Consider the following 673-nt stretch of genomic DNA (forward strand, 5'->3'; position numbering starts at 1 on the left):
AGCCCAAGCCATCTATTCCAAAGCTTGTGAACAGCTTTCATCTCATCCCATCAACTAAGGAAATAGAAATGTCAATTACACATGGTGAATAAAAGTTACATTTACACTGGTGGTAACTTCAGGCTTACCCCTTGCCCTGGCCACCCCCATAGCACAATATCTCAAGCTCACTCCTGCCCTGGGCCTGAGGTCCCAGGTAGAATACTTCTAATCTCTGTCTTGTTCCTGCCTTGGAAATCCACCTGGGCCTGAGCTGTGTTGGTCTGACTGATAGTTGTATCAAGGTTGCTATTTCATGGGCTGTTAGACTACTAATCATTCATATGTTTGTAGGACAGTTCATTGAGGATAAATATAGACTCTCTCCTCTCTGACCTACAGAAAATACTAGAAGGAAACTTCCAATTCAAGGAGGATAACACTTCCCAGAAAACAGGAAATAAATGAATAGTTTCATACCAGCAAAAACAAGGGAATCACACACACACACACACACACACACACACACACACACTATGACCACCACAACCACCACCACCATCAAAAACAACAACAATCCTGAGATTTCACCTCACACCAGTCAGAATGGCTAAGATCAAAATCTCAGGTGACAGCAGATGCTGGCAAAGTTGTGGAGAAAGAACAACCTTCATTGCTGTTGGGATTGCAAGCT

At 43.2% G+C, this 673-nt stretch overlaps 1 pseudogene; it reads right to left on the reverse strand.

Moving 5' to 3' along the window:
- Positions 1-299: 299 nt before the first annotated feature.
- Positions 300-382, reverse strand: LOC116085538 (annotated as a pseudogene).
- Positions 383-673: the final 291 nt, after the last annotated feature.

Source organism: Mastomys coucha, unplaced genomic scaffold (assembly GCF_008632895.1).
Source record: "Mastomys coucha isolate ucsf_1 unplaced genomic scaffold, UCSF_Mcou_1 pScaffold9, whole genome shotgun sequence".
Lineage (NCBI taxonomy): Eukaryota > Metazoa > Chordata > Mammalia > Rodentia > Muridae > Mastomys > Mastomys coucha.